Consider the following 12,872-nt stretch of genomic DNA (forward strand, 5'->3'; position numbering starts at 1 on the left):
ATAAAAAAAAGGTATAGTCAGTGGTTTAATTGTGCATTTTCAGACTTGTATTTATTTAAAGAAAAGTCAGGCAGACATATCCTAAAAATGTCTGTTTACGTAAGTAGCAGAACTTGTAATGTTTCAACAGGATACAACAATATATATTCTAAAAAATCAGTGATTTAAATCAATAGTAATGTTAAGTCCAACTTTAATGTAACAGTTATTAGCCCCAGCATTAAAAAGGCACTCTCAAACATGATGTGACAAAAATCAAGCTCCAAGAATTTTTCTCCTGTCTAATTACAGAAATATGTAAGCATTAAATGTAATACTGATTATTTTTTTTAAAAAAAGAAAGGAACAACTGAACAGTTTTCACTTAATTATTCTGCTGTGGTTTAGTCTTAGAATGAAAAGATGATTGCCTAGACAGTTTCTGTTGCTCACATGAAAACTGCAAACTGGTCTGTGTGGGCAAAGCCCTTACCCCATGTGGATCATTATGTGAATTCAGAACCTAAATGAAGTGTAAAAATGTAAACAGAGGAGGTTGTGAAAGGAGAAATGAGATTTGGAAAATTCCCTTAGCCTTAATAATCTGAAAAAGCTAGGAGGATAGCTAAAGAAATATTTTTTAAAAATAAATGAAATACAGATGTGACTGAACTGAGAGAATTCTGCAGGAGAGAAGAATAAACAGGAAGGGAAATACAGCTGTTGGGAAAAACATTGTTTACACAAGAGAACCAAGTTTTTCTATGGTCACCACTGCCCAGGAATTCTTCTTACACTTTCCTAAAATGCCTGGGCACATACATAATGTAGTCCATCTGCTTTTACTTCATAAGGCTTTTGCCGTTCAGTTATATGCTGCGTAGGCTCTGAATGATTACAAAGATACTATGCTAGATTTTTCTCTTTCAGATAATGAAACCAAATTGAAGATAGGATTAAAAAAAAAAGCCAACAAACAAAAGGTACTGTTCTAAGCAGAAAAATGACTACTATGCCATTTCATCTCTGTTTTAGGGATGTTCTGTCTGAACCCTGTTTAGGGTTGAAATTTTGTTTCTTGTGTAATAGCACAGTTTGAAGTCTGAAGAGCATTACAGAAAGATTTGGGTGGTTGGTTGTTGGGGTTTTTTTTAACAATTACAATCTTTCTGAGTTTGTATCTGGACAAAATATAATTAAATTGTTTTGAGGGAAACAAGGCATACTTATTGATGTATTAAATGCCAACCAGGAACAGCAGTAACAATGCACGGGATTATGTGCAGCACACATTGTGTTACAAATTAATCATGATTATTAGTAGAATGACATTTCACATTCTGTGCTGAAAGAGGTTGAATAGAAAACAAGTCCCAAAACCACAACTTATAATACATAACATATATATTATATATAAGATATATAACTTACATATGTAACTGCATTAGCGCTGTAGACAGTGACTTTGCACTCAGGAGAGTGAGAACATCTGGAGACAAAATACAAAAGGCAACTTGGTTGTCACAGTGATCTAGTTAAAGGTATCTTTCTTGGAGTGTTGGTGTCACATCCAGCCAGGATTTGCAACGTATCTTTCAGTGGCATTCCTTGGCACTTTGTACATTTGCCTATCCCACCACACTCTGCAATGGCCAAGAGGATCTTGCAGGCCAGTTTACTGATTTGTGACGCTTTCACTGGGGAAAAGGTTACTGCACCTGAACTTGAGCTTTTCATACAATATTTCCAGGTTTTGGATGCAAAGAAATGAAAAAACATAAATGACATTTTCTAACTATGAGGACAGTGCACCTAAAGGAGTCAAGGAGACCTCCGAAATGTCTTCAGTAAATGAGATAAACTGAACTGTGCAATTACTAGATGCATAAAATCTTGGGCGTAGTAGAAAGATTTGTTTTATGCTATATTACAGTTTTCTTTACATTGCCCCTCTGGTCTTTCAGTGTTCAAAGGTAGTAATTACCTGTCTCCATTTCCTGCAGGGGCTGTCTAATTGGTCTCCACTTGCCAGCATCCCCCCCTGCACTATGTGTGCCAACCATCCTTGGCTCTCACATTGTCTAATATGATTAACACAGTTGAGTTAATGATAAACTCAGAGCAATTCTCAGCACTTTTAACTCGTAAGTCCAGGTTACCTCTGGTTTAAAGTTCAATATGATCCTTCAGACCTAAAAACTTACTTCTATGCTTTTGTCATTTATTTTGGTAAGCCTGCTTCTTGCTGCAAGTATTTCAGTCATTTTTGGCAACTCATAGACTTTCATCTTACTAACAAAATGTGACTCTCTGTTTCCAGACTACATAAAATTCTTTGCATCTGTGCAAAGAACTGTTGGATTTTATCAGCTCCCTTGTATGAGGAGAGGAGATGTTCAAAGTTAAGAGGATCAAACTCTTCCCTAAAGAGAGAATGTATTTTCATGCGTGGAAATGTGCACCCATTTGTAGTTTAGAATAGTATGTGTCCAAGCATGCTGTTGTGGTAATTACTCACAGCTGCAGACTGACGGATGCGTGCTCACTACTAGAACTACATTTGGGGCTCAGTGTAGAAGTCTGTCCCCAAACTCTGAAGTAATGCTATTTAGATGAACATAATTCTGTATGCAATTTAAGAGTCTCCTGGTCACATAAACAGAAAAATCATTGGTGATTATTTTCTCTGTATGTCCTTGCTTCAAGGTCTGTATTAGTGTCAACACGGTTGGGTGGTTGGGTGTTTTTTTTCCTTTCAACCTAGTGAAGCACACATCCTGGGTTTGGCTAATACTGAAACTTCTTACCAACAAAGTTGAGGCATGTATCCGGGCTGCTTAAAGTAGAAAAAAGCAGACCTTCAGACAAGGCTAGAAGCTATATATTTATTGACTTCCCTTCATTTAAATTGTCATTTCATGTTTGTTCCCTTTTAAAAATAACTTGCATTTTCATCCAAGCTGTAAAAGCGAATAGAATTACTGTGGTAACCTTTCCATTTTAATAGCTTGAGGAACGTGTTATGTTCTGTGCTGGCTGATAATCAGAGAGTAGCCAGAAGGTGTGAGCTCTGAGGGGCAGAGCTGTTCTCATACACACTTTGTTCCTGTAATGACCCAATGTGAGCGAGTTGGAGTACAGACAGCCTCTCCTCCTAGCTCTCTGCTGTCACATACCTATCTGCATGAAAATTCCCTCCTTTGATACAGTTTGAAGTTAAATAGAGTAACTAGAAGTTGTTTGGTTTTATGCTGGAGGAAAGTAGAGGCGAGGCCTCACGCAGCCAGCAGTGGTATCAGCTGGGGTGTAGCTGCTGCCTGCAGCCCTCTGCCCCCTGTACCTGCCTTTGGAGAAGAGCTGTGGCTGGCTGGGTGGGAGCTGCTGAGGTCAGGCCCTACCCTGCATAAGGCGTGGACACATTCATTTGGAGCTGATTTCTTTCTGCACAGGCAGGAGATGGGGAAGTTGATAGGTAACGTGTAAGGAGCATGGGGTATTTGAACAGTGAGGAAAGATTTTTGGAAAGGGGAAGCGAGGAGTACACATAGCCCTTTTTCGGGGAAAGTGTGTGGCTATGCAGAGATGCTGCTTTTTGGAAAGATGGAGCCTAAATGAAGCTGAGCTGGTGCACAACTCTGTGTGAACACTTACTGCATTTTGATAATAGCATCTATCAATTTAGCTTAAAAATGTATTTTCCTCAGCTTAAATTCAAGTAAACAGCTCTTAATTAGATATAAGCCTTGTGTAAACACTCTTTAACATCTGTTTAATTCAAAATAATTTTTAAAACAGTTAAGCTGCAGAAAAGTGACATACCTCCTCTGTTCCTAGGCCTGTGGGCTCAGAAGCTCTTGAATCTTTTAAGATGGGGTGACTCAGTACCGGTTTCTGGCTTTGCCTGATTTTTATGTTGTGATCTTAATTTCAGTAATGACTTTGAGTGTGATTTTGAAAAATTGAAGGCTGTTGCTGCTTTCAGCTTCTTAAATTTAACAAACTTTGCTTCATTTTACAGTAAATGGTGGTTGGGGTTTTGAAAGTGATCTGCATCTTATATTTGAGAGTTGGTTGCATCCTGTGTTTGACAGAATTTTTTTTTAAAAGCTTATAAATTGTATTTTCTGTGTATATTCTATTTTATACCTTGTTGCCATGAACTCATTGCTGGTAGAGCAATTGGATTAATATTCTGGAACTGCACTGTGCTGCTCTGTTTGGGAAAGCTGTTGTGAGGCTTAAAGATTTTGTTTTCTGATTCTTGGTTGGATGAACTTGCTGGATTGTGCTGAGAAATGTAACTGATCAGGGCTGTGTCCAGCTGCTGCATAAGTGGAAAAGATTTTGCAGAGGCTGCTCTCTCACCAAATGCTGTGCTATGATGCTGGAGGGGCAGAAATCAGGAAAGAGGAGGAAAATATCTCCTTAATTCTTGGTAATTCCTTAGAAAAAAAACTTCAGAGGTTTTCTGTGGTTGTTGGGCTGTACCTTTTAACCTGGCATTTGGTGTGGTTGGTTGTTTTTTTTTTCCTGTGAAGGGAATAAATTATTTTTTAATAATGGAGGAGGAAGTGTATTCCTACTGCTGCAGGGCAGCTCTTCAGAAAGTTGTTACTCAACACAGAGAGCAATATTACTTGCCACAGAAAGTTTTCATGTCTCAGAGAAATTTGATTTGGATGTCACAAGACTTTGCTGCTGCAAAGACATGTTTGGATCCAGGTCTTTGCACTACTAAGATATTGGTAGCAGGGAGGAAAAGGTGTCAAATTCAAGTCAAAAAAGTAAGGCAAGGGAAAAGACACATTCTCTTGAGACACCTTCAATTAGAATACCTTGTTGATTGAATAGCAGGAAAACTTTTTGCATATGAATTTAAAGTATCTTTAATTGATGGGCCTGTTCTGATTAAATATCTAACCCAGTAGTAGGGCTGCTCCAACAATATTTTTAGCAAACTACCTTATTAGAAATAAAAAAAAAGGGGGGGGGGGGCGCGGGGAATTAGCTATATATACTTTTTCCCAGAGGATTAATGTAGACAATAACACTGTTCAGTGTATCACTCCCCTCTTAAATATAATGAGTAAAAGTTTCACTCAGCAGACAACCCCTTTAGGACTTGAATGAGGAGAGAGGAGTGTTGCCTGCATGCTTGGGCAATGAATGCCGGAAGATAAGCTAGGCCTGTCCAGGTAGATCCTGTAGGTTTTGGCAATCTGTTTCCAAAATGAAAACCCAAGGTCTTTATATATGTGTGTATATATATGTATATATATATGTAATGTAGACTTCTGTACAAGGGGGTACAAAATTTTATGGAAGTAGTGAGATCTGAACTGCTCCTCTGGACTGCAGTTATAAAGAAATGTTGGAGCATCTCAAAATCGCCCCCACCCCTTCTCTAAATGAATCTGTGTGAATGCAAAGCTGTCATACAGTTACAATATGTGAAGCATTTTTACGTGCTTTCTGTTATTCAGGCATGTTTGGGCGTAGGCAGTGCTTGAATACACCCTGGCAATTGAAACTGAGCACTTGTATAGTTATAAAATTGTATAACTCAAGGTACTTTTGAATTGTGATAATGGCAAATCTGCTGTTACATGGTGTTAAAAAAATTAGTACCTTGATGGAAAAGCTCATTTGAAATATCAGTGCTGCCTTAGACCACAAAATAGAATTCTCCCACCATGAGAAGGCCCTAAGCCAGTCTGAATCCAGCATAGCAAACTCACAAACCCACCTTGACCTGCAAACATGCCTGGGGGTTACCTTATTCTTAAGGATGGACATGTTAGTTTAAACAAAAATCCACTGTCTGCCCATCATCTCTCTTCGCTGGTGACCAGTGCTAGCAACCAGGGACCTTGCATGGAGCAAATACACAGTGGCTTTTTTTTTTGTAGCACTGTGAACGGTGGAGGTATCATAAGATAGAGTGTTTGGATTTTGTCTATACAATTGTCTAGTTGCATTTTGAACCAATGTAAGTTCTTGCCACCACAACAGATTGCTGTGATGGGAGAGATGCCCTACTGACAGAGTTGTGTAAAGATCCATGTCCTTGTGTTGTACTCGAATGGCTAGCTTGGTATATGGCCCTCTGTTTTCTGTGTTGGCTCAAGTCTGGTCTTTTGCAACTGTTGTATGTGTGGTATGGTGGACTTCCATCATACTCCTCCTTAGTCATCTCGCTTTTCTGGGCTGGAAAATCCTAATGTGTCGTTCTTTTTACAGAAACTCATTTACATCTTTGATCAGTCATTTTGTTCTCGCCTGCTTTTTTTTCCCCATTGCTAAGCCTGAACTGATCTACTCTTGCAGATCCAGCTTGGCTTTGGGTGGAAGAAAAATATAGAGTGCAAAAAAGTCTTCCATGTCACTGTGTAATATTTACAGAATCACATGCATAATATGCGATGAGGTTCTCATTTTTCCCATCCTTAAAGAGACACGAGAGAGTTGAAAAAGGTACTTTATAAACCAGCAGGAATAAACACAGGGCTGGGAAGGAAGTGAGGCAGTAGGAAAATAGAGAGAAAGGACTAAGATAAATGTGTATGTGTTTGCATAAAGGAGAGAGGGAAAGCTACTTGGTAGGATTCAATTTCTGTAGTAGCTGTCATGGAATATATCAGAAGATAGTACAACCAACCTTTGTTTTTTGAAGGGGGGAAGAAAGGAAGAATATGCAAGCCAGCCATAACCTTATATCCTCACAGGGGTCAGAGAACTGTTCACATCTGCTGACTGTCAGTGGTTATGAAGTAAGCAGTTTTGACCATGGCTTACTCATTACTGCCAGGCTGGAGTTACGCGGTGTGTGAGCCAACAGGCTCAAGGCAGTAAAATTTTTACAGGCTGAGTACTGAAAAACTTAAGAGGGAAATGTGGCATAAATGTGACACAAAAAGCAAATTTCATGTTCTGCTGAGTAAAATCCAGAAAGTAGTCATGGTGCATGTCTACAACCTGGCTGTTTGGTAAATATGATATTTGAATAATATCTTTTAGAAAAAAATCCTCTCTTGGGATTTCATAATAGCAGTACTTAACACAGCATACCTAACAACTTTTCTTACCTTATATTTTTATATTGCTGTTAAAGGAAAAAACAAAACCAAAAAAAAACCCCCAAAAAAACCCAAAGAAAAAAAGAAGAAAAAAAGCAGCATTGTTCATTAAGCACTTTGCTCTTTAATATGGCATTCTCCTAGACCAGGACTATAGACACGGATTTGAAACCAGGAAGAAAAAGGCAGGCATCTGACCTAAAGTACTGAGAGGATAAGGACAGGGCTAGAAATTAGGACAAAGTTACATAGGCAGGAGAAAAAAAGCACGAGTCTCTGTGGTCAAAGAAGAGAACAGAGAATGGAAGTAGTAATTTGTCCGGGATATACTTGTGACCCAAGCACAACGGCTGCACCTCCAGTGACTGGAGATACAAGTAATGTGACAGTCTGTGTTTGGAGTTCTAGATTAAGGAGCTTTTTTGTATATTTAATCACAATTTCATCTCATTAGTATATTTATTTTGTCCTCCCCAGCAGCAAATTGCTAATTGCAGCTCTGCAAATATGTTTGCAAGGTTTCTGCAACAGTTTTTGTGAAGATCTTCTGTAAAGATATAGTTTAGTTGTCAGCCAGTGGCAGGAGTCTCTTGATACAGTTTGAGTAAGCACAGATCGCAGTCCACATCTCTGGCTTGAAAAACTAGATTAGGAAGAGTATCAAAAAGTGTAAAATGTAACTTAAGGACTAGGGGAAATTACTTAAAATGAGGTGTTTCTATGTCAATCTGTCTTGTTTAACAAAGAGTTGGCTTGAACATGGTGTTTAACTTGCTGGGGCTCCTCAATCTGCTGCTTAGGAATTCATCAAGAATCATAGCTTGAAAACTTATAGTGGATGAACTAAAATGGTAAATAAGGCACGTATTTATATACTTATGATTATTATTAGCAATAAAGGATTTTATTTTTTTTTCCCTGGACATCACTTAGGATAAGATTTATCTAACCTAACTTCAGACATCTGCTGTGTAGATGTCTGCACTTAAACTAATCAATAAGATCTCCCTTTATAGTCCAATGGAGAGAAACAGGCTCTTTTAGGGTAATACGAACCAAATTCTAGTCTCAGTTGTGTTGGCTTGATCTTCATCCATTAAAACAGATCATAGGGTAACAATGTGGGTGTCAGCCCTGAGCTAGGCACACCTACTGTGTCCTTCTGGAAGACATGCCTCAGGGTAAATGCAGGAGTAATGTTTTGTGATGTTAATCTACTGATTTGTTCTGGCCTTAAACTCTCTAGCCAAATACATGGCAACTGTCTAGGCACACTTTTCTAGCAAACGTGCAAAGCTTCACAAATCTGGATCAGGTATGAATGACCAAGGGGATAGGAATCCTGCTGTGCACAGGGACAAACTGTGGCAAAACCCGAGCCAAATTAGTGACTACAGTTTTGAAGATTGCTATGGGAATTATAATGGCTTTTTTCAAAGAACTGCTGAAATGAGCCATATCTGATAAGGACATGTGAAAATCACAGGATCGGAGAAAATATGGGATCGTTTCTGGTGCTTCCTGGAGTTCAAAACTTGTTACCTACAGATACCTGAATGTTTCTAATATAGTCTTTTTAACATAATGAAAAAAGTAAATTAAGTATATATTTTTTAATTTAAAATAACATTAAAAATACTGGTATTTTATAAAAGTAGTAGTTTAACTAAAACTAATGACATCTGATGTGTTTTTAAAACTATGAAAACTTAATTCAACACAAATACACACAAATGTACTAAGCCCCTGCGAACCTCGTGAAGTTCAGTGAAGCGAAGTGCAAGGTGCTAAACATGGGTCAGGGCAATCCCAAGCACAGATACAGGCTGGGCAGAGAAAGGATTGAGAGCAACACTGAGGAGAGGGACTTGGGAGTGTCAGTTGACAGGAAGCTCAATGTGACCCGGCAGTGTGTGCCTGCAGCCCAGAGAGCCAAAGGAGTCCTGGGCTGCATCAGAAGAAGCGTGGCCAGCAGGGCAAGGGAGGTGATTCTGCCCCTCTGCTCTGCTCTGGTGAGACCCCACCTGGAGTGCTGCGTTCAGCTCTGGGGCCCCCAACATAAGAAGGACATGGACCTGTTGGAACAAGTCCAGAGGAGGCCATGAAGGTGATCAGAGGGCTGGAGCACCTCTCCTGTGCAGACAGGCTGAGGGATTTGGGGTTGTTCAGCCTGGAGAAGAGAAGGCTCCAGGGAGACCTTCTAGCAGCCTTCCAGTACCTAAAGGGTCTACAAGAAAGCTGGAGAGGGAATTTTTACAAGGGCATGTGGTGATAGGACAAGTGTAGTGGCTTTAAACTAAAAAAAGAGGGTAGATTTAGATTAGATATTAGGAAGAAATTCTTTACTGTGAGGGTGATGAGGCGCTGGAACAGGTTGCCCAGAGGAGCTGTGGATGCCCCATCCCTGGAAGTGTTCAGGGCCAGGTTGGATGGGGCTTTGAGCATCCTGGTCTGGTGGAAGGTGTCCCTCCCCATGCCAGGGGAGTTAGAACTAGATGATCTTTAAGGTCCCTTCCAACCCAAACCGTTCATGATTCCCTATTATATGATTATGTTGTTTTCTAGGTGGATCAGGCTTTAAAAGTCATAATTGCTAATAGTTTTAAAGTACAGAACATTATCTTTCAACCTTTAAAAGATTTTCAGGTTCTTTTGTTCTATGAAGGGAGATGATACTCTAATTTATATATATATATATATGAATGTATGTATTCATAGTTTAGGGTCTAAATAATGCAACTTAGGGAAGTTTCTTCAATATAACTTCTTGAAAAGCACCTAATCTTTTTCTTTTCAAATTATAATTTATTCAGTGCCTCAGGGCAGTGGGGCATATTAGAGGCAGAAGTAAGAGCTATCAGAGTATGATCACTTCCCTGATGAAAAAACAATTAACCGCCTGGTTTTTCTGCAGCATAGTACAGCATCACAGGCACAGATGGGAACAGAACACATAAACTGTTATTTTATTTCTGTTAATTTCATGGACTTGAGAAATTCTGTTGTTTTATCAGTTGCATGGTACACACTAATTTAGCGCTGTGCATTGTATCGCAGGTATCATGTGTCGGTGTAATGTGTCTACATGAAATTTAGTTCTGTCATATAATCCTTTCCTCGCCTGGTACACAGATATTCTCCTGTCTGTAGCATCTTTAGTAGCCCTTCCTGAGGGGGACAGAAGGAAAAGGGAGAGAGTTTTAAATCCTATGGCCTTACCCATGAGAAATCGCAAAAAAAGCCCCCCACGGAACTTGGAATTTTATGTAGAAGAGTTCAATTTTGTCTTCACACCAGTCAGGATATGTTTATATTTTACTGCAAATCAGTATAACCAGAAAAAAATCCCCCCAAGCCCTTCAAACTCTGTAAATTCTCAGACCAGGAGCACAGCTGAAGGCTGAAGTTTGCTTGAATGTGTTATATCCCAACAGCCAGTGGCAGCTCTAATGCTTTTTAGCTGGTAGGAGTTGCAATAGGAAAGTTTGCAGTAGACCTGGGGGTGGATGCGTGTGCATATATGCCTATAGCGTAATAGAGGTTTAAGAGAACAGTGCCACACAAATGATGTAACGGTTCAGGCTATTCCTGGTTACGTTTACAAGACAGGGATTTTTAGCTGTTTGATTTTGCAAAACAGAACAAGTGGCTGCTGTAATGTTATATAATGTTCCGATGGGGTAGACTCACTATCCTGGGGGCAAGTCACTCACCCCTGTAGGTACACAGTAAGGGCTTGTTTTCCGAGTGCAATACTAATTTAAGACCCCTGTCCTTCAAACACTTGGGCTTGTGCTTAAGTATTCCATAACTCTGGGGCAGACCTGTAATTTATTTGGTGCATTTTGGTGTTGAGGACAATGAGACCCAGTCTCATTGAAACCTTCAGGAACTGCTGCAATATAAATGTTAAATAATAATGAGTAATGCTATTGAAATCAAAGCGAATAGTCACATATTTAAATGAAAGTGTGAATTATCATCAGAGGCTATTGTTCTTGTGTGTGAATTAAAACTATTACAGCTGTTATTTTGTCTCCCATTCTGATTGCAGAGGTAGAGGAAGAATCTTGGTTTTGACTAAACTCATTTTTTGAGAAGAAAACTTAAGTTTCAGAAGGATTCTGAATGTAAATTTGAATAGGGTAGGATTGTGGAATAGCAAAAATGTAGCAAGTTTGACAAAGTTTGCATGAAAGCTGCTGGGTTTGCGGTAATAACATATCAGTTATAATGTGACTTTACTAGGATTTTTTTTTCTAGACCACTTCATATTGTAAGGACAGCAAAATACGTGTTGAAATCATGGAGATTTGATTGTTCTGACTAGGAACAAAAATGTTGTGATTAAAGGAAAAAACCTTTTTAACAGCATATGATGATTTTATGGTCATTCTGTTTGTAGACAATTGATACAATTGATGTTTCAGATACTTTTTTGGCAGAGAAACATGATTGTTCTTGGTCCCAGTAAATACAGTGAAATGCTGCTACTGCTGTGCCAATCCGTATTAAGCTGCATTTGCTTCTGATATATTTGCTTCTGCTTTTTTTCCCCTTTTTTTTCCCCCTCTTTTTCTTTTTTTTTTTTTTCATTGCTGTACTTTAGCACTCTTCTATTGTTTACATTGAATTCCAGGACTGTTGTGAACATGCTGCAGCCTCCAGTGATAAATCTGAACAGGTGAATTAGATGCTTCAATTAAATCTCAAATCTTTGTGTAATTATGGCAGGTAATTTGCCAGTAGATACTTGCAGTTATTTGAGTAGGTATTGATTTCATTGGATTATGTTGTCTATCACTGTCTCTGTTGAGTATATAGTTTGTTTCTCACTGTGAATGTTGCAGTGACTAGAAAAATGGTCTTTGGTGGCTAAAAGGTCTTTGTGAGGTATTGTGTCTTGTGATAGACTTGCCTTGATCAAGTCTGTATATAATGAGAGTTTTCTGCTATTTACACGTACCAAAAAGTTGTGCTAGTGTCCTTTCCAGAATCTTTATCTCTTACAATGCAACTAGCCTAATACTCATTCAGCTTTCACTTACCTGCTGTCTTTCCATATGAATTTGTCAATACATTTAAACTACTTCAACACAGGACGTGCATTTTCAACAGTCATTTCAAAGTATTATTTGCTTCTCTGCTGCTGCAGTGACTGGGAATCCGAGCCATAGGTAGCAGCTCCACTCTGCTAGTCTTGCATAGGAAAAGAAGAAAAAGGCAGTCCATACGGCAGGTGTACCTGCAGTTTCTCCTCTCCTCACACAGGCATAACTTCTCTTTCAAAGCTGACATATCAGTTGTTCTTTTGTGGCAGAAAGGCAGACAGTACTTTGTTGTAGGAATGGTTTGGGTTGGAAGGGACCTTAGAGATCGTCTACTTCCAGCCCCCCTACCGTGGGCAGGGACACCTTCCACTAGAAGTTGTTTGGTGCTTTCCAGAGTAAGACAGGTAGATGTGCAGTGGTAATTAAGTCCTTTATATGAATTGCAACATGACTGCAAATTTGCTTAATCAGGCTTAATAGGATGAGACGCATGGGGATGCGTGCATGAGCGCAGATGATCATAATTAAGTCCAAAGTGGCAAATTGAAGTAATGTATCATTGGAACTCATTATACACTTTAGGTTATCTAAATTCATATCTCAAGGATAGTTTAATTTCTTGAACAAATCTGATGTGTATCTGCTCAGCTTTAGACCAAAGAAATATTATTTGGGTCTATTATACTGCCCAAGTAGTCTTCCCTTTTAGGTAGGTATTTGTAGCTTTATAAATTTCTTCTCCTAAAATTGATTTTTATCAGTGTTT

At 39.0% G+C, this 12,872-nt stretch overlaps 1 protein-coding gene across 3 annotated transcripts in view; it reads left to right on the forward strand.

The window, feature by feature from the left end:
* ICA1 (islet cell autoantigen 1) overlaps positions 1–12,872 on the forward strand; it is a 74,002-nt gene that overhangs the window by 30,027 nt on the left and 31,103 nt on the right. The window lies entirely within an intron of this gene.

Source organism: Falco naumanni, chromosome 4 (genome assembly GCF_017639655.2).
Source record: "Falco naumanni isolate bFalNau1 chromosome 4, bFalNau1.pat, whole genome shotgun sequence".
Lineage (NCBI taxonomy): Eukaryota > Metazoa > Chordata > Aves > Falconiformes > Falconidae > Falco > Falco naumanni.